This window comes from Triplophysa rosa, linkage group LG17 (genome assembly GCF_024868665.1).
Source record: "Triplophysa rosa linkage group LG17, Trosa_1v2, whole genome shotgun sequence".
Taxonomy (NCBI): Eukaryota; Metazoa; Chordata; class Actinopteri; order Cypriniformes; family Nemacheilidae; genus Triplophysa; species Triplophysa rosa.
The window spans coordinates 4,119,709-4,141,508 of NC_079906.1; the positions used below are offsets into that span (position 1 = coordinate 4,119,709).

At 36.4% G+C, this 21,800-nt stretch overlaps 1 protein-coding gene across 2 annotated transcripts in view; it reads left to right on the plus strand.

Moving 5' to 3' along the window:
- Nucleotides 1-10,669: 10,669 nt before the first annotated feature.
- disp3 (dispatched RND transporter family member 3) overlaps nucleotides 10,670-21,800 on the plus strand; it is a 53,683-nt gene continuing 42,552 nt past the window's right edge. For both annotated transcript variants that reach the window (XM_057356120.1, XM_057356119.1), the window contains exon 1: nucleotides 10,670-10,961. The gene's annotated coding sequence lies outside the window, so the exon portion shown is untranslated. The remainder of the gene's footprint in view (nucleotides 10,962-21,800) is intronic.

Here is a 21,800-nt window from a genome sequence, read left to right on the forward strand (position 1 = left end):
AAATTAAAAAAAGTTTTTATTTTCTATTCACCACATGAGCGCAGGTATTTAGTGCAATGTCTGTCACATTAAGGTTTGCCTATAAACATGATCTATGTCTCACAGTTTTTCCTAAACGCTATTCATGACACGTCTAGAAAGACGGCAGCAATTCATCACATCTGAATTACACACCATCACTTTCCAGAGGCTGTTATGGAGAAGTAATTGCGACACACAAAGCAAATATGCTGTAAAGTGTCATGAATTATGATAAGGAGACTGAAAGAGGGTGAGGACGTGTCTCACATTCTAGATGAATTACATATGCAAGTTATCTGGGACAGGCGTTGCACTGTTGCAAGCAGTTGTAACAATTCAGACCTTGGATTTGTGGAGTATAAATAAGCAATGGTGACCCATACCCAAAATGTGATCTCTGCATTTAACCCATCCAGAGAGTAGTGAACCACATGCACAGCAAGTGGTGAACACACGTACACCCGGAGCAGTGGGCAGCTATCACTGCAGCGCCCGGGGAGCAAGTAGGGGTAAGGTGCCTTGCTCAAGGGCACCTCAGTCGTTACCCGCCGGCCCTGGGGATCGAACCGGCAACCTTCTGGTCACGAGTCCGACTCTCTAACCATTAGACCACGACTGACCCTGTGGATGTTCATGTGGGTGTGGATGTTCGTGTACCTGTGATGTCCTGTAGTATTCCAAACCTGTCCAAATCGATGTTCCTTGTTCCCACCGTGAGTCATTGTTGGTCTTGTTTATGTTAGTTTAAGTCAAGTGTTTTATAGTCTAGTTAATAGTCCTTGGTTCCTGTATTTTCCTGATATTATTTATTCCCATTGTCTTTGTCAGTGTTTTTCCCCATCGAGGGAGTTTTTGTTTTGTGTTTATATTTAAAATAAAATACCCCTGTTAACCCCTTACCTGCCGTTGCCTGCACTTGGGTTCTTCCACCTCGTTTCCTGACAGACTTATTACTAATTACTTTCTATATCCTACATCAACCTTGATGAGTTAAGTGATTCAAGGATAGACATGAAACGACTCTTAATTCATTCAAATAAATAATATTAAACTACATAGTATTATTAATTACAAATGTGAGAATTATACATTAAAGCACGGATTTTAAAGTTTGAATTTTGATGTAAATTCCTCTTCTGCACACACATATATTACACAAAGTATTTAGTTTAATTACATCAGAAGTAACTAATTAAATTACAGAAAAAATAAGAGTAATCCCTTACTTTACTTTTTCAAGGGAAAAGTAATTAAATTACAGTAACTAATTACTTAGTAACTAGTTACACCCAACACTGATCCCCGCAATCTGAAAAATCCCAGAAAAAAACGCAAATCTTCTGGCAGCTATAGTGCCAGAAAAATACCGTAAAAAACAGTTTTTCACACGTTCAAATTTGAACACGTTTTTCTCTCACATTTAACTTCCATACATGTGGCCACTCTTGCATTGCATTACAATCAAAAACACCTTGAAATGCTTTCACAGTGTATAGTGCATTAGTCCACACAGTCTGCGAGCACAAACGGCAGTGCTAATGAATGCAGTAATAACTTCATTTGCCTTAGTACATGACACCAAAGTTACTTTGCAAAAAACAAAGTGAGGCCCGCAGTCAGATGGACTTCATGCAGAGACCCGTCAATTTCCCGCTGGGCAAGGCCAGGTAAAAGCCAGCACCGGTTTCAGTATGCCAGAACTGCCACGCAAGCATAAAAGGTCATCTGCTCCTCAATGTGTACTGAAGTACTTATCAGCTGAAATTAAATTAGAAATCTAGGAGGAACTGGACTAGCTTTGACTATTTGGTCTTACAGCGGTCCTCACGCTTCCTTTCTCCTTCAGAGGCATGAAACGATATCATTCTCTGAGGAATATAGTGCACATCCAAACACATAAAAATGCTCTGTCAGCACTCATGTCAAGGCCGTGGGCTCAGCGGCTATTTTTGCCCATCATCAGAAAACTGTAAAATTACTGCAGTCTGAACACAAGAAGGAATGTGCACTGAGAAATACTTCATCTTACTTTTAGTTTAAAATCACTGAATGTGAAAACGAACTAAACTGTAATTTCTTCATATGTGAACTATGATATTCCAAAGAGATATGTATATACAGTATATACTTTATATACACAAATATATTTAATCAAAATGCAATAACTATTTTGGAAATGGAGTGGTTTGCCACAATCCACTTCAAATTCAAATTTTTAGGCTGTTCAGATTCCTGGTGGATAAAACACTTCTTCTCAAGTCAAAAGGTGGCCACACCAAATTATTGATTGGACAGAACATACTGCTGGGTTATTTTTAACCCAATCCAGTATACTTCAGAGACCGAAAGCCTATGCATTTTTTCCAAATAAGCTCTGTGATTAACAAAGGTTTATGATGTTTACACGTTTTGTCTATCAAGATAATCTTTACAAATTAACACAACAGTTGTTACCTTTGAACCCGAAATACAATCGGCAGAAGTATAAAGCTGACACGATGCTATAACCCAGTGTTTCCCAACCCTGGTCCTCGGGGCACACCTTCCAGAATGTTTTAGATCTAAGTTTTAAGAGATTTGTGCCCAAGTTGCATTATTTGTGAGCTTTATAGGCCTACTATATGTGCGATGACATCTAACGTCCCCGCCAAAGTAAGTAGTCGCTTTTAACAACTTGTTAGCAACTGACGTTTTTAAAAAACAATATGGCTTTAAAAAAAATCACAAGCGGGTTAAAATTGGTGTGTTTTGTGTCATAGAATAAAACTTGAAAATATTTAGAGGTTTTGTTAACCACAGACCTTATTTCAGGCAATTTACCAAAACCCATTCAAAAAACCCATAGACTTCAGGGCGATGGGACCGGAAGTCCTAAAATGCTAACTCGCTTCCGGGGTTTGCATACAAAAACACATCATCTCTGGGTTGTCTTTACCCAACCATGAGTTGAAACAAACACAGCATTGGGTTCAAAATAATCCGGTGTTGGGTAACTTTAACCCAGCAGTGTATTTTTTACAATATTTACTCAGCATGGGTCAAAAACAAGGGTTAGGGTTAGGCTAAGTGAGCCGTTGGTTGTAATTCACAACCTCGCCGCTAGATGCCGCTAATCTCCACGCTGCTCCTTTAAAAAATCAAATATAGTACATTTAGATAAAAAACATCAAATTTTTTGTCTCTCTCATTTATTTAGTCCCTGACTGACTCAGTGGTGAGATCAGGGACCCTGTTTATAAAATGTTTCGTAGAAACCGTCCTAAATTTGATTTTACGATTATTTCTCAAAGTGCGTACGTGTGATTCATAGAACAAACGTATGCACAGAAAACTTGTGTACGCCCCTCTATCAGATGTGAAGTCTATAAATAGCAAATGATCATGAAATTGCGTGCAGCTAACAGTTTCAGATCTCCCCTTTTTAATGATGTCTAATTAATGTCGTTGATATATGAAAGATCACCTGTCAACGTCCAAATCCTTTAAGAGCGGCAAGAATGACTTACATTTCCAAAAAACTGCAGCACTCGGACAAGCAAAAGTGCGTACATCTGCTCAAACCCTGACGTGGCGTTAAGCACTTTTCCACATCAAAGACCGTTTTTATGAATATGAACGTTGCTGTGTATTTTTGCGCACGCACGCAATACGATCAAATCTGTGCATACGCACATTTTATAAATGAGGCCCCAGATCTCTCTGTGGGTCAAGCTGTCTGTTACCATCTTTATGCAAAAATCTCACATGGAAATTACAGTTAATGGCAAAGAATGTTTGAAAATCGACGGTATTTTCAGAATTTTTGACAGTAAAGAAAAATATATGATTTAAAGTCTTAAAAGTAGTTTTTGCTCAAGAAGCCAAATTTTCATTCTATACACTCCAAGAACTGTAAAGACACCCTTTGTCTCATTTAGTTGGATATCTTGCTATCTAATACAATAGAGCCTCTTGATTTTTTTTTGTTTGATATGATACGCTGGTGTCAAATAATGATTTCTCTTGGTTTGCTGGGATATAAAATCTACACTGCTAAAACCCTGCTCATATTTATTTCTGCATTTATGCCAGCAGAACATGCAATTCTGGATAATTATACAGTAATCACGGCTTGTTCCGGATTAACTGAAAGAAGTTTGTTCAGATCTAACAGTGGAGGGAAAATGTACCATTACGATCCTCACTGAAACAAATCTGATGGAGTTATTTATAAACAGATGCAAGAAATATCTTACGTTTTATCAAACACTATTAAAGTTTAATATGATGTGATATGATTCAAAAGATTCATTGATGGTTACAGTAAATCTAAATGTACTGTTTGATTCATCTGTTTGTGGTTCATAGACTTATATTTAAATCATGTTGTTTTTCACAGCGTGACAGTTTACAGTATGACCCCATTTCTGATGGAATGGGAATCTGAGAATATCAGTTATTTTACTCCAGGCACCTGTTTTGGCTCTTCAGTTGGGCCCATTAGACAACTCACATGAGTAATATGTCAGTAAATATCTATTCCCTATTTACATTACAATTATTTACATAAAATATGCTGTACTAAACATTGACTGATGAAACCTATTATTACAACAAACTCCTCTATTTCTCTCTAATTCCTTGACCCATCTTTAGCATGCATTTGTGCTAAGGAACACAAAAATGTCTAACCTTCTTTTGTTGACTACATTTGGTGCAATCCAACATTTATTTAGATATGTTCTTTTTTATAAACAATTGTCTTAAATGTTGATAAGCAATCTACAGTAATCTGGATTTACAGGTCATGGGAATGCTCTCTATATGCACAAGCAATATATTTAGAATCAACGATCTGTCCTAGAGTAGACCACAGAGTATTGTTTACAATGTGTGCCGTTACGCATGAAACTGATAAATAGATATCAATGTGATTAAATCATGGCCCTCCTCAAGATTTAAGATGGGACTTGTGTGTTATATTTACATAAATAAGCTCCATAGCAAGTAATTTCTAGACATGACTTTGTTCATCTCACAGCAATGTGAAAAAATGTACAAAAAAAGTTTGACAAACATTAATTGGCCCAATACCTATTAGCAACAACAATTAAAACCAAAGGCTTCTTGTAGTTTGAAACTGCTTTGGAGGAATTATGGCCGCATTGTCCTTGCAGATCCGCATACATATACCATGACATTTTTAGGCTATCAAGCATGAACTTCACGTTTCAGGTCCTGCCACTGCATTTTAATGGCATGAATGTCTGACTTTGACTGGGCTAAACTGAAATGTTCTTCTTTGTTTAACCGTTCTGAGAAATGCCTGCATGTTTCAGATCACTGCCTGTCCCAGCTATGTCATGGTTAGAGATGAGATGACATTCAGTTTAAAATATGCAAAAATATGGAGAATAAGACAAGACACTCTCACACAGTCCATATTTACATATTACACAACACTCATTACATTCTTTAAGAGACTTCACCAGTGTATGACTTCACCTATTTTGAAACCTTTAGGAATTTTAAATTATTTTTGTAATTACTTAATACTTACACACAGAATTACTTATGGAGAAAATAAAACTATTTATTTGCGGTTACACTTTATTTTATGTGTCTTATGTTACAGTTTAATATATATTTAAGTATACCGAGAAATAATAATTAACTACATGTACAGTACTTACTATGGGATTGGGGTTAGGGTGTGGTTTAGGGTTAGTTATGTGTAATTATGCAAAATTGATGATAAATACTATAGTAAACACATGGAACAAGGGCACTGTAAACTGTAGTGTTACCGTATTTCCTTTCTATAATGATCATTTTTCAAATAAAACACTATACTAAAATAATTAATTATTTTAAGGGGTTCTAAACTTCAACCTAAAGGTTTTTAACATCCACCCTTTTAATGTAATATTTGTTTTACTGACAAGAAGTTTCTTAATGGCATCATCCTCCTGGAATCTAAATCTTTAAAAATTGTTGGTGGGAAAACTTTTTAGTAATTGTATAAACGCTGTAATGTTTTGTGATGTTAAGTATGTTTCTGGTTTTAAAATGACAATTAATATTATTAGCATAGAAAATAAGCATAGAAAAATCAGTTACAGTAATTCTGAAAGCTCTGTATACATTATAAAAAATACTGCATGCATAAACTGCATTTAGACATACTGCATATCAATTGCCACTCAAACCATATCTGAATAATTCTAATTTAAAATGAAAGAAAATTGCACTTTTTTAAATATTATGATTATTTCTCAGTTGTTGTATTTTTAGGCTATATTTTGGGGTGGTCGTTTCTAAAAATACACAATAATTTTAACAATCCTCAAGAGAATACAGTACTCTTTATATCAGGGCATGTGAAGACTTCTGTTTGTATTGTTTCCATATTAGTCTAATGTGTCTTTACATGTGTGCAATGTAAATTAGAGAATACATTTAAAATGAAGATAAAATAAAGCAATAACATTAGACATGCAGAATCAGAATCACTAACCGGTTTATAAGAAGATATTTTGTTAGCCCTGAGAATAAAAACTTTTTTTATTCCACACAAAGATTTTATATTTCTTGCCCATAGAGTTGGTTATTAGAGGCGTTTGTTTTTGCTATAAATTAGTGTTGCTTGCTAAAACAAGTTCATTATTGCTCTTACTAAGTGAAATTACAATCTAAGTATTCAAGTATCTCACCAGGCATTGTTTGGAGTATAAACGATACTTCAAATCACGTTATTATTACATTTATAAAGTCAGGACTATACATAGCAATGCACAAAACTTGTAAACAGCGAGCTTGAATTCTCATTGTGATCAGCATGCAGAACTAACTGACAATTTCTCTGAAGAAAATTTTCACATTTGCCTCATGTAGCTTGAAGGAGCATTAAAATCAGCAGCTGTGATAATGTATCACGACTTTTATCTAGACTGTGTGCATGTCTCTGTAGGAGTAATGAAGCAATAAAGACAACTTTCAAACTCTTATCAATACTGCATTCCAAAAAACTATAGCAGAATTTTAAATCGATTGGAATGAAACTTTTGTTATTGATGGTTGGAGAGAATCAAATCCAGTTAAAAGAATTAAGCTGAACATCAAGATGTGGCTGATGTGGCTAAATGACACGGTTTCTTCCAATAAAAGGCATTTATATGCAAGTCTATTGATTCGGCTAACATTTGATCCTGACTGGTGGTAATTTGGCTGTTCTGCAAATGCCTCGTGGTAGTGAGGTCATCTATGGGTCTGTTTCAAATTACCTTCATCTATCAGCTCCGAGTCGCATGGGATTGCAGGTAATAGTGATATTACAGATTCTGAGAAGAGAAGTTTTAAGGCAATCTCAGTTAAACTGCACACTGGAAACTTCAGCATTTTCTGTTCCTCAACATCCATTGTTGACACTTTCATCCACACATTTATCCAAATGTCCTAGTTCAGTCACTTCCATCACACATACATACAAAAGCTGCATCCAGATTCTTGTACTTTCATGGTATGAAATATACACTTTTCAGCAGTTGAAAAAATGTTGATTTATTTAACCAATGGTTGCAAAATGTGGGTTTTTAATGGTCGATGATCAATATAATGCCACTATACTTAATACATTGACACCAAACAAGATAAGCAAAGAAGATCGCTTTATTAAACAAACACTTCTTTTTAAGTATAGGCTAATATTTACTGAAAATGTGTGCCGGTGTTCATTAACAATATTGTGTTTTGTTGGTTGTTGGAACTGACCAATCAAATGCAGTTATCTGAGTAATCTCAAAATGAATTTATTAGGCAATATATTAGTCTATCACTATCCTATACTATTCCATATCTTTTATTCCCAACGGTACCCAATCATAGACATGAATTTAACTGAAGTGTGTTGTTCTGACATACGTTCTCTGTCTGATATTGTTTTCTTCCTGCTAACAAGCCCCCACGTTCCATGCATTTCAGAAACCCAACAGCAATTCCATCACCATCATCCGAGCCTCACACACTTCAGTGCTTGAATGCAATGATCCCAGAAAGATGAAACATTTCGGCACAAGCATGAGATGTGATTACACAGCTCTTCTAAAATAACATATGATGAAGTGTCATAATAGAGCTCATCACCATTCATCATCATCCTTGCATATGTGTCAAAATATCACACCCAATACTGTTGATGTAATGTGGAAATGTTTAAGAGTTTCAATGCCGAAATATAACAGCCTTCTGAATAAATGGGCATTGGGATTTTTGTTACGAATGTTTATAAGTTCCTATACTGTATGTGAAGGTTAAATGTGAGATGAAGAGGTTGTATTTCTTTTTGAAAGCTGCTCTATATTCTCGAACGATGCTCCGAGCATCGTTATGTCTGTGGTTTACCCTTCCTTCACAACCACGGTTATATTAATTAAAAAGCCAGCAGGGATCCAAATGTCATCCTTCTACCAAATACTGCTGTTTAGCATCATGATGGATGTTGTTTGTTTACATGTCACTGACTTTTCGACTTCTCATCTTGAGGTCTTGCTGCGGTTTAAAGGAATGTTCTAGGTTTTAAAATAGTTCAACTTTATCAAGATCTGAGATGCGTTTTTCATTACTACAGAAATCAAAATCAGAAAGTGCTTTAGTGTGCTTGGACACACAAGGAATTTGTCTTAGTGACAGAAGCTTCCAGGGCACATACAGGTTAAAAAAGTGACAAGGTAACAAAAAGTAAAAATAAATATGTGAGAGACAATACACATTTGACAAAAAGGACAATATTAGACAAAAGTACAATAGGCAGTATATTGTATGTACAGGTGTGCTATATACAAATTATACTGCGTTATATACAAGTTATGCAGGGGAATGTGGATAGCTGAATATTATATCAACAACATATGTACAATAAATATGAGTATATATAGTTGTGTATTGCACATGTTTTTATTTGTAAAGTAGGAGAACATTTAACTGTTCATGAGGTAGATAGCCTGAGGGAAGAAACCTTTCCTACGTCTGGTTGTTTTGGTGCTCAATGCTCTGTAGCATTGACCAGGGGGCCGTGTGCTGGGTGTGAGGGGTCCGGAGTGATTTTGCGAGTTCTTTTACTCACTCTGGATGAGTACAGTTCTTGGAGATTGGGGAGGGTTGTGCCAGTGATTCGCTCAGCAGTCCGGACTATCTGTTGTAGTCTTCGGAGGTCAGTTTTTGCAGCTGAGCCGAACCAGACAGTTATGGAAGTTCAGAGGCCGGATTCAATGACAGCTGTATGAGAACTGTAAGAGCAGCTTCTGTGGCAGGTTGAACTTCCTCAGCTGGCGATTTTGACAATAGAGTCAATGTGAATGTCCCACTTCAGGTCCTGTGAGATGGTGGTGCCCAGGAACCTGAATGACTCTACTGCGGCCACAGTGCTGTTCATGATATTGAGTGCAGGGGTGTTTCTCCTAAAGTCCACTATCATCTCCACTGTTTTTAAGGTGTTTAGCTCTAGATTGTTATGAGTGCACCAGACAGCCAGCTGCTCAACCTCACTTCTGCAAGCAGACTCGTCACCGTCCTGGATGAGGCCAATAACTGTAGTGTCGTCTGTGAACTCCAGGAGCTTGACAGAGGGGTCAGTAGAGGTGCAGTTGTTGGTGTACAGGCAGAAGAGCAGTGGGGAGAGCACACATCCCTGGGGGGCACCAGTGCTGATGGTACGGCTGTTGGATGTGAATTTACCAATTCTAACTAGCTGTTGCCTGTCAGAGAGCTGGGTTAGTTTGGTCTGGAGGAGTGTTGGGACGATGGTGTTAAAGGCTGAACTGAAGTCCACAAACAGGATCCTTGCATAATTCCCTGGTCTGTCCAGATGTTTGTAGGGTATATTGCAGTCCCATGTTGACTGCATCATACAAAGACCTGTTTGCAAACTGCAGGGGATCCAGTAAAGGTCCTGAAAGCAACTGTAACTCCTGTGACCCCTACAGCATCAATGAATATCTGGAAGATTTAAACACAGAAATGTAACTTGTATTTCAGTCACCCAGAAATGTCCTTTTTTATAGGATTTTTTACAGTGTACAGTTGGTTGGTTAAAACAATTCCACAGAACACAAATCCTAATGTTACTAAAACAGGCTTCAGCGTTATGTTCATTTTAAACAAAATGCAATTTCTTATGTCCTTCTAATCATTTTGGGTTGAAAAACGACCTGGATTATAATGAGATTTACTCTATTGCTCCTTTCATATATTCTCATTTGTAATGGCAGATTTTATTGTTGATTCTATTATTTTCTCTTTAGTAGTTTATTGGTCTTCTCTTATCTTTCATTATCTAATATATCTCCTCCAGTTTATTCCCCCCCCTCTCTCTCTCTCTCTCCCTTTCCTCTCTCTCTAGGTAAGACTAAACCATTTATAAAGGGGGGTGTACACATAGTCTTACTGCAACAGCATGACAATAGTCCCGGATTAGCTACTATATATAAATAAACACATAAGTGTGGTCAATCTACAGCATCGTCAACCCTCTGTAATAGTTTCTTGTGGTTAATTTTCATATATTACATGGTCATATCTTCTGCACCACCCCTCTCTATTTTTCGGCTGATTGGTCGGTTTGGATGGAGGTATGAACAAAGACGAGAGCGAGCGAGTGAGAGAGAGAGTGGTGCTGATGTGAGTGAAGGAACACGCTCTTTCTCAGTGATGCTGTCGCCTGGACAACAACATACAGTAGAGAAATAAAAGATCGATGGATGCTGTGAAAAAGAGAAACAAAAAGCAAAGCAACCAGAATATCATGCAGCGGCTGAAAGATAAGGATTCATATTATCTTATACAGTATTAAGATTTTGTTGAGAAGTTTGTGGTGTTGACATTAAGAAACAAAGAGAAGGCTTTCACCGCAGCTTTGACTGAGGAAGCTATATATCTTTTAGAGCGGAGAACTCTTTTTGACTCAGGTAAGACATTGTTTAAGTTCACTTCTGTATTGTTCATCCCATTATCAGTCTAAAAGTAAATTGTCTTTTGTTGTTTATCTGGTTACAGTTTAAATGTTGAATTAGATTGAAAAGATTAAAAACAGGATGAAGCGCAAAATTAAAGCAAAAGTTTATTTCATCTCACTCCTGGATTAGCAGGGGGATGTTTTCATTTCAATCTTTTAGCGTCTCCAAAGCTTCTTTTCATGAGAACAGACAAGAAACACACACGCACGCACACACACACACGCACGCACACGCACACACACACACACACACACACACACACACACAGCACACACACACACACACACACACGCACACACGCACGCACACACACACACACACACACACGCACGCATAGCACACACACACACACACACACACACACACACACACGCACACACACACACACACACACACAATCTTGGTCGGGACTTTTCATTAACTTCTATTTGTTTAACATTTCTTAACCCACAAATGTTTTACTATTATCTCTGAGACTGAAACAATTTTTCTTGTGGGGACAATAAACTGACAATTTAGGTGATTTCAGGATTTACTTCTGGGAGTCTCTTCTCTCCTTTCCACCCCCAACACATAAACATACCCAGAAACTCCACAGAACCTCAGCATCTGTAAAAAAAAATACTCGCACACCAGAATTGTTCATCCCGTGAGACCTGTGAGCACTCGATCTAATAGACACAGCTTCCTTGTGGACATATCTGTAAGCACGCTCTGGCACTCCCATCAGTTTAGCTCTCTCATACCCCTCTACAGTCTACACATACACACATTCATTCACACTGCATTTAGTTACGTTTACTACACCTATAGGAGAAATATTTCTTTCTGTCTGAGACCCAGAGCAGCCATGCCATCTGAAAAAGTCTCTCCTTTTATGTCTCTCAGCCAGACAGCAGGTTATTTATACTTGTGAACTTTCCTGATTTGGAGGGAGAATATAGTGGAATGAGAATGCTGTTCATTTTGTCTGAGATGCATATTTAAAAACAACCATTCCACTGTTCAGATGCATGCTTTTTAACTGGTGTCGCATACTTGATACTAAACCAAGTGTTTATGGAAAAAGGAAGGTGGTGATGATAATGTGGAAAAAGGTGAGCAGAGGCAGGTGAAGAAAGGGAGGGGGTCTAGACTATTTTTAGCTGCGATCTGATGAGAAGGTTATATAGTCTGCCACATAGTCATGCACATATAAAAATAATGCCCTGGAAATGTTTTGTATGGGAAAGAAAATTGCAAATAAGATTTTTTCAATATTGCTTTCTCCTAGACAGCAATGAGATTAAACGGAGAGAGACTTTTTTTCAGTTTCTCAGATATTGCCCCTGATAAATACTTTTAAACACCTTTATATTAACTTTATCCTATTGGATCTCGAAAATGATCTTTCATATACAGCACATCTGAGACAACGTCCTTATAGGACTTTTTTCTGCAGAACACACAAGAAGATATTTTGAAAAATGTTGGTAACAGAAACCCGTTGGTCCCCATTGACTTGCCTTGGTTTTGTGTCCATACAATAGAAGTCAATGGGGACCAACAATTTTCAAAATATCTTCTTTTGTGTTTTGCAGAAGAAGGAAGATCACACAGGTTTTAAATTACAACAGGGTGAGTCAATGATGACAGAATTTACATTTAAAAATGTGAATTATTCCTTTAAATGAAATATACTGTATATATGGAATCTCCATTAGCCATAAAAGAGCAATCGCTGAACAATAGCCTACAGCAATTTTCTTATCTGGATGGTGACAATTGGATTGACATTTTTTAATATTTCAAACGAAACATTGTTTGTTATATATCTTATTACATTGATATTGATCTCTGAAGCTTTACTGAATTTTTTTTATGAAGGGATTTTGCAAAAGTCAATGTTTAAAACACATCACCATCCATGAACGTACCACTGTGCGCGATATATTCAAGTAATTTTGTACATTGATTCTCATTGCACTGACTAAATTAAATATGATTGGTTATGAGGCAATAAGAATGAGGATCATTTCTAATATCTATGCAGTACATTTCACAGTTGGATGGGTTGACCCTGTGTAATTTCCTCTACCTCCTGACATTACCCCACCAGGAAATAAAATGCTTCCATTTTTAATCAGTTTGCAAGTGTATTCCTCTAAAGAACAGTTCAACCAAAAACACATTTTTGAAAACAATTCGTCAATATAAATATTGACTCTTCCATTTAATGTTTCTGTATGCATTCTGCAATATTGAGACTTAAATTAAATGATAAAACGATTATGCTAACATACATGTTCTAAATTTGAAGTAAACAATAACAGCTTTCAATACGCTGTCCTAACAGCAGCCAGTGAGTAATCCCCATCTCTGTTTGTGAAATGTCAACAAAGTCCCTGGTTAATATTTGTTTGCAGAGTATAACAGTTTCCTATAATCTAAATAATATCTGCTTGTTTGTGATTGCAGTTCATACGAGGGCTCAAACTACGTTTTTGGCTTTCAACTTTAATAGCAAATTAAAGTATGATTCTGATTCAGGCGCTCGGTCTACCCGGTTATTGACAATAATCCTACGAGAAATTAGAGACAAACAGATACATGATGGATAGAGTTTTCAGGTTTGTTAAAGACAACACAAAAACACATCTTTTTGAAATTGCATTCAAATACTCTTACTTGATCTGAAGTAGGCTACTGTAGTATGTATACTAGTATTTTTGTAAGTAAAATATAGACATTCTGAGCAGCGATCAAAATGCATATTGCATGGAGTATTGCATCCCACAATGCAATTAACTCATCCTTCCATTTCAAGTGTAAAGAATAAGGCAGAAGTAATATCAGATAAAATATTTAACATTTCTTTTCTACTCATTATTTCTTGTTCAGACTGCCATATGCAAAGACATTTTTACAGTAGACTCAATTAAATTAAATGATAACAAAGCTTTTTCCAGTGCCAGGATGATATATGGACATCACTTTCTGTATTAACCATGCAATGTCGTGACATCATGTGAAGTAGCACACTACTTATCAAAATACATTAAATTGTTGCACAATCACATAGGCCTACTATTTTTTAAAGCAGTACAGCAGATCCTCATTTGACATTGATCATATGTAGACATTCCAGCATGTTTGGTTCAGAAAACATATTATCTTGGCCTTGTTTGAATTATTTAAAGCAGCTCGGCACTGAACAGTGAACTCCCAGATAACATGAGATATCCCAGAGCCTTTTATCGCATGGAAAATGACTCTTCAAAAGCAGAAGTTCTGTGATACAAAAGAAAAGTATGCTCTGTCTGTCAGTGTGAAGTTCTCTGCAGGGCCACAACCCTGACAGAGATTTGATTCCACACCATCCATCAGCCTGCAGGCCTGAGGTTTCCCTCTAATGCTGAAAGTCTAACTTGAAACCTTTTGAAGAAATGACTAAAGCCCTCAGATCAGATGCAGAGGGACACTTGAGCAAACCCTTCTCACAACAGACCGGGATTCTGCAGAATGGAAGAAAGAATATAATCTTGTTTGTCACAGCTCAAGGCAGCACGCCCACAGAACATCTAATGTATATTTTAAACAAAAATGGAAAGAACTTTCTCAAAATGGCAAGCTTCAGTTTGACTGGTTGGCATTTCTGATAATTGGAGTACAAAGTTCTTTTAGTTTTTAGTGGAAGCTGTCATGATGTGCACTTCTAATGGAGATCTACGCATTAATACTCAATATCACAAAAAATGACTTTCCACTGCAAGACCAAGAAATCGTAAGCGATCTCACAATAATGTCACAAACTGAGATGAGATTTCATTCATTGAAAACCCAAAGCTCCACCCTTACATTTTCAGGACTGGCAACCACATTTTTTAAAAACCTGTGTTGCGTGAACATGTTATATAAAGGTTTTATATCCAATCACTGTCTTTTAACAAAAGTTTTTGGTCTTGACCAGGAGCGTCATTTGGGCATGTCAGGGGCTGGCGGCTGCCATACCTTGGCTGACTGGTCAGATCAATTTAAAGTAATATTTTAATCGTAGTGTCTATTTACACTGAGTACAAATAGCCCGCCTTGTTGGCAGAGACTATTTACACTAGCTCCGCACACCAATATGTGATTGGAATAGAGAAGGTGTGACACCATTTGACACCATTTCAAACAGTGACTCAAGTGGCATAAAGTGTAAAGTCTGCATAGCGCAGCATGGGAGACTGGAGTTCTAATCCTGCTGAAAACCTTCTTTAACCTTTTTTATTATTTTACAGATCATATAGGCATTTGATTTCAACAAAAATGATTTAAGACTTAAAATTCATTTTTATTCATAAAGTTTAGGTTTATGATAAGGTTAGGGGTAGGTATAGGGCTTTAATATCTCAATAAGTTGCCATCATTTTAATAATTTTTATAAATATAATGATTTACTGTCTGTTATTATTGCACAATGTTTAATGCACAACAATACTGAGGTGCAAATAGTAACGTTATCTGCCACTATTTATAAGTAAAAACCATCTAACTACTTAATCCAAAGAAACTAGGCCCTACAGCTATTTTTGGTTAGTGTAAATAGCATATCGCTAAGAAATGCTGCTATTTTCACTTAGTGTAAACAGAACTTACTACTATTTAAACTTAGTGTAAACAGCATCTGTCGATATTTTCACTTAGTGTAAATAGCCGCCGCCTATTTTAATGTAGTGTTCATTGCAGGAATATTAGCATCGGAAGCACGAAAAATGTAGGTGGCTCCTCCCCCAGAAAGTAGTGTAAAAAGAGCGTGGATTTAATACCGCTTCAGTGGTGTAGTGCGAAAGATGCGTGACATATAGTTGCTCCGCCACGATGCGAGAGTCTGCCATCCCTTGGCTTTAGGTGAATTGACGACGCCACTGGTCTTGACCCAAATGCTGTGCTCTACTTAAAGAATTCAAAGCTGCTGTCGGTTTAGATTTTAGAATTTTTCGAATTTTCAGTGGCATGAATGTCGCCTTCTTTGAAATTTACGTTAGTTTGTGTCACTATGTTCACAGCTGCGACAAGAATAAAAAGGGATTTGACCTACAGTAATTCATTCATACAGACAGACAGACGGTTAGCTTTTCTTCAAACATCATCATTCCAACACTGATTGTGTGAGTGTAGCCAAAATAACAATGCAATACATTTTCCTTGAACACACTTTGATGTTACTATAATGTAATGATTTGTTTTACAATAAGTAGATTACTGGTCAAAATAAGATGCTATCATGTGAGCCAGACATCAAGCTAATAATCAAATTATTAGTCCATTAAAAACTATGCAAGAGCACAGCATAATTTTAATTCAAATGAGTTCAATTTTATTTCAATAGTGCTTTTCACAATTGTCATTGTTCCAAAGCAGCTTTACATACATCCTAATAAAAAACATTATTAATAACATAATAATATATTATGTAATAATATTAATAAAAAAGTGAAGCATGGTGAAAAAAAGAGCGTACTAACTAAGATATTAGTTAGCAAATATACAACAAAAAGATGATACACTGGAAAACTGGAAAAAAGGCACACGGGTGAGCTCTCAGATATCTTTTATTATCCAGTGGTACAAAACAACACTAAAATACTGCACAACAACATTGAGGTATGACACAACAACACTGAATTACTATGCAACATTAAAATTCTACACAGCAACAATTAAATACTTTTCAACAACATAAACATAATACAACAAACTGAACAACTATACAATAAAGTTGAAATACTACGCAACATTACTGAAAAGCTATACTGTACAACAACTTCATAGTCAAAACTACCAAAACACTACACCATGCTGAACAATGCAAAACATTAAAACACTACACATTACCAAAAAACTATGCAACATAAAGAAAACACTATTCTCAAAACCACTGAAATACTACACAATGCTAAAATACTATGCAACAACACTGAAAAGCAATGCACCAACATTAAAATACTACACAACATTACTGAAAAACCATGCAACATTATTAAAAAACGACATAAAATTAATGAAAAGCAATTCTCCAACAAAAAGACTACACAACATTACTGAAAAGCTACGCAACATTATTAAAAAAACTACATAAAATTAATAAAAAGCAATGCACCAACTATAAAAACTACACAACATTACTGAAAAGCTACGCAATAATATTAAAAATACTACACAACATTACTGAAAAGCTATGCAGCAATATTAAAATACTACACAACATTACTGAAAAGCTACGCAACACCATTAACATACTACACAGCATTACTGAAAAGCTACGCAACACAATTAAAATACTACACAACATTACTGAAAAGCTACGCAACACCATTAAAATACTACACAACATTACTGAAAAGCTACGCAACAAAATTAAAATACTACACAACATTACTGAAAAGCTACGCAACAATATTAAAATACTACACATTACTGAAAAGCTACGCAACATCATTAAAATACTACACAACATTAATGAAAAACAGCTACGTGACACCATAAAAATACTACACAGCATTACTGAAAAGCTACGCAACAGTATTAAAAATACTACACAACATTGCTGAAAAACAGCTACGTGACACCAAAAAATACTACACAGCATTACTGAAAAGATACGCAACACCATAAAAATACTACACAACAACACTGAAAAGCTACACAACACCATTAAAATACCAAACAACAACACTGAAAAGCAACGCAACAACATTAAAATACTACTTAACAACGGTGGAAAAACTGTGCAACATGAAAGCAAGGTAGAAATTACAAACACAGCCAGTGAGCTGCTATCGTAAAATATTTAGTTTTATTATGTTACTAAACCATGACACCATCTGAAAAATCTGCCTTGCATCTAGCTTCATCTGTCAATCATTAATGCTAATGAAGCTCTGTGACACACAGAGAGCATGCTGGGATTGAACAGTGTAGCGAAAAACAAGATGCCGCGGGAGACTGTACCTCACAACCTCACCACACAAAACACTGTGGTCCGGCTGATAACAGCTCAGCCGCAAGCTGTCAATCAACAGCTGAATCTATTTAGATATCAGCACTCACACAGCACCCGGGGAAAAGAAAGCAAAAAAATTCCACCTCAGCTATCGTGAAGTCTTTTTATCACTGTATTGAACTACAGCTGTAGGCTGGTGCGCCATAAATATTGCATTTTCAATCCATACAAGCACTGCAACTGATTCGCTTACTTCTCGGATGGAGAGGGATATTAAAAGAGATTTTAAAGAGTTCTGGATGAATCCATGGACGGCACAAATAATAGACCCCGTACATTCTCCTACCGCAGTGCTTTTGGTTCAATTTAGGTCAACTGAATATTACCGTGGCTCAATAAAGTGGATCATGACTTACGCGTCAAGGCAAATAGCATAAAATTGAACAGTGGCCTTGAATTTTTTCTCTGGTTTACTGATGACATCTCAGATCATGAAATTGAAGCAGGCAAGAGGGCTGCCTGAATGTAAGTTTTGTGTTGTGGTTCTCGCTTTGCTTCAGGATCCAAGATTTGAAAAGATTTCTGCCTAAATTACCAGAAGACAGTAATGACACATTTTGTCAGCATTGTGACCAAAAATCCCATAGACATGTTTCTGTGCTATCATGTCTCTGAAACGGAGGACACTCACATGCAACGCGAAATTAAGACTTTAATGTTCATATTTACACTGTCTGGATCATCCCCAATCTCCCATCTAGTGCATGATGCGTCATTCACCATGTAGGACAAGTGGCTGATTTGAGGCGCCGCTTCAGTTCTCATAGTGACGGGGGCGGGTCTCTTCGGATTCGAAAGCGGATTTGATTGGACGAGAACTTTGACGAGAGGCTGAAGTGTAGCGTGATGTCATGGAATTTCTAGATTTGTTTGAGCGCACATGCCAGATTGTCTTCTTGTGTTTTGAATGCTTACATCTTCTAAATGGGAATTTTGTCAGCATGTAGGAGCATATAAGTTTATTGATGTCCTTATGGCTAACTTATTTTTAATAAAGGGAATTTTTTTTTCCACTGGGGCTTTAAAGTTGTTATTGATGTTTATAGTGCAATTTTTGATCAGACAGGTGAAAATTAATATTTGTATTATTATATTATATTATATTATTTATTTATTATATTATAATTATTATTTTCATCAGTTATGGCTCGTTAGTTCTAGCAATCTGTCAGCTTAAAGTAATATAATTATTGTAAAAAATAAACTGAAAAACACCAAAATTTTGCTATAGTTGTTTTATAGTTGTATAGTTGTTTTTGGAACAATAATTTCTCAAAATCAGTTGGGCTTACCTATGAATTCAGAATTAGTGAGAACATTCAGAGGGGGGAAAGTTGCAGTTACTAAACTGAAGCGAAACACCTTTTTTCCCTGTATTTCCATATTCGTTCATTCTTTTCTGCCAGCAGGGAGAAGGTAAAAAACAAACAGGTAGTGAGCAGGTCTGGCCCATTTGCTGCTGCTGCTTCAGAATCCTGGTGTCTTTCATGCATGGGGACCGCCGGTGACAGCACAGCTACAGCAGGAAAAAACAGCCATAATTAATGTGCTCATAATATGGCATATCTGCCGGTGTTTCAATTCTCCAAGGATGAACACGTACGGTAAATGGATGAAGTCCCAGGCGACATTTAGCTAGAGATAACCAGAGACTGTTTTCCACCTGATTTAGAGAGAAGAATTAAGCCAACACTATTAACCGTTCACCATTTTGTACACAGCCATTTCATACAGTTTTACCATTTTTACACAAATAGCACAAGCAGTTGAAATGGAATTTTAAGTCAATACAGACCCCATTTTAGCAAATACTCCTGGTCCTATTATGCACGCATGTTATTACATAGAAAACCATTAGAAATGTATGCAGAAATTCCAGACATTTCATTCCAGGTAATGATTTAGTTTTTGGTTCAGGTAGGGAAGAAAAATCTTATTTATAAACAATGATTTTTTTTCAAGTCCAACAATAGGAAAGTGCAGAGATAAAATTAGTAGGCTGATCTCTTCATGATGGGTATCATACGTTTGGAGCACATTGATATAAAATTTTAACATTTAGCAAAATAATAATTTATGCATTCTATCGTCTTAAGATACGTAAAATGGGAGTGGGTAGTATTTTGTTTGAGTGTTAGAGTACTTGCCATAATTTTCAGAAGAGCAGCTAAAACAAGCTGGACAAAAATGTATATATATATATTTTGGTGCAATTTGAGATTTACACATAAAGTATAGTACAGTGATATCATCTTGAATTGTTGGTCAAAAATATGTAGTTTATTGTGATTTTATCAGTCAATTTGAAGGAAATCGGTCTTCCCCCAAATAGAAACAGTAGAAAACAGAGGACGGAGGTGATGCAGGGCCGCATGTGAAGTGACTCCGGACAGGGTAGAATCCGTGATGTCAATTGTGTGTGAGGGAAATTTACAAAGAATAAATTGTCTGTGAAGCTTAAACACTTAATTCACTAAACAGAATATGCAAATCCGATAATGGTGCAAGTGAACTTAAATATATGTGTTTGTCATAATCTTGTAGGTCATTTCACAGTTTTAGGTTGTGGAGGATACTGCAGAGTTCTATGGTTTAACCAAAGCTGTTGAGAGAGAGAGTGGCGACAACGGAAGTTCCAAACTTTCCAGCGTCATGTGATTCATGGAGCCTTCAGATAGTTCCAGGAAGTTGTGTTTTTTTTCTTTTAATTCTTCATTTCTTTCAAATGTATATTCTTTAAATGACTTGCGTCTTTAAATGTGTTAAAACTTAATCTCAGTCGATCTGTTTTGTTACAGCTCCAGGCATTGCTAGTAACTTTCAGGAACTATTGAGAGGCTCCATGAACCGCTATTGTTGTGAAAAAACTGTTCCATTGGAGTTAACAGAGTTGACGTGACTCTCTCTTAACATGCAGTACTTTACTAGACCTGTAGAGAATCATTCAGCCACTTTGATCCACAAACAGTTTCATTGTTTCATTAAATGTGAAACAGCGAAATAGGTTGCAAATTCCGGTTAATGCAGACTCACAGCGCCGTGGAATACCAGCACAGATAGCACCTGATTGAACTAGATTGCAGGTGGTTCATGAATGATGTTTGAGCAATGAAAATACTGTATAGCATGCGAATGTGTTGACTGAATTCACTCTCAAATGTGTACTCTGTAGCAAATGTGTAATGCATGCATAATGTTGAGGTATAAATAATGGGGCTCATTACCTGAGGTGTCAAAATGACACGTCTTACATCATTTCTTAAGCTGTTTGGTATCAAGCTGATACAATAAATAGATTGCAGCTTCTCAGGTGGTATTAAATATTTATGTCTATCTACTGTATCTCTCTAGTCTAGGAATTGTGGTTTAAAAAAAATCTATACATTATATACTACACAAATTTTAAAATCTGAACATATTTTTTTAAACTAGACATCACACACTTGCAGACTTTTTGAAAGTATGCAGAGAAAAACAGGGCATCACACACTAAAGCGATAAAATCTGCAGACTCTTGAGACTTTCTGCAACAAGTCCAGATTGAAAATCTGGGCAAAATCTGAGCAAAAGTCTTGTAGTGTATTCAAGTCTTAACTGAAACGTTTGTTTATCTCTATCAACCACTTTTTAGACTGAAAAAAAGTTTCACAAATCACATTAGGAAATAATTGAAATAGAAAGTGGGATCGTTGTGGCTCTTATTTAAAGCTCTAAGATTTCTATTCTTGTTTAGAAAAGGGGCAGAATGTTTGGTATTGGTATTA